Source organism: Micropterus dolomieu, linkage group LG02, assembly GCF_021292245.1.
Source record: "Micropterus dolomieu isolate WLL.071019.BEF.003 ecotype Adirondacks linkage group LG02, ASM2129224v1, whole genome shotgun sequence".
NCBI classification, from domain to species: Eukaryota; Metazoa; Chordata; class Actinopteri; order Centrarchiformes; family Centrarchidae; genus Micropterus; species Micropterus dolomieu.
In genome coordinates, this window is record NC_060151.1 from 1,623,685 (window position 1) to 1,624,752 (window position 1,068).

Sequence of the window (1,068 nt, forward strand, 5' to 3'; positions counted from 1 at the left end):
AAAACCTTGCTCAGCAGCCTCCCAGTGAACACAGCATGAACAGGAACGAACACATCGCTCGGTTAGCCGTGCTGCTAGCGGTTCTATTAACTTACTCAGCCATGGGGGGCCAGAAAACCACCTCGGTACTGTATTCCCAGGGGTCAAACTGGCCTCTGTCAGTCTCGGAGTCTGTGTTTGGTCCCAGTCCAGCTGCCCTGTTCACTCACTGAGAGCTGAAACCAGTCGCACAGAGTCTGCATGACGGGGAGGGGGTTTAAACACACATTCGGCGCTAGTGGCACATGTCCCTTTCTAGCTTTGTGTTTTTACAAAAACACGTACATATACCATAGACTGTATATAAAAAACATATACGGAGGCAAATAGCACTGCGTTTTCTGTTTCATGGAAACTTTGTGCTTAAAGTAATCTCTAGGATTACGTAACGACATGTAAACCGTTACTCCACAACCATGCCCCTGGACAATAAAGAGGTGTGAAAGCGCCTAATGATTTACCTAAGGTCCTTTGAATTACCACAACTGTATACTGAAGTGGGGGGGCCTGTGTTAAATCGACTTTACCCAGAGCTCAATGTGTGCCTCAAACAAGAGGTGAAAGACGAAGACGCTGAAGACACCTCAAGCTTGACCTTTTGTTACATAAGCACCTCCCACCGACACACCTGTTTCTACTTCCTTATCTACAATCCACTACTCCACTATCTCCTGGGTCCTAAAGTCCCTACATTATTGTGAAGTGTAGTCCTCAGCCACACCGCTAAGATGTGAGTAGGCCTTATGCTCCACACAGACACAGTCTTTGCATGCAAGCTAACTAACGCTTGATAACGTGGCACTGTTACACAGGACAAACACAACTACACATGGTGGAGAGGAACTTTAAGGCTTCTGCTTCGCGTGCGTTCCTTTTTTTGACCACATGTGTTTATGTTCGTGCACACGAGACATACGGAGGCAGAACAAAGAAACATACACATTGTTTCTGGCACACATCCAAACATGCAGACTCACAAGCCTTCCTACACACACACACACACACACACACACACCCCTTTTGTTCTTT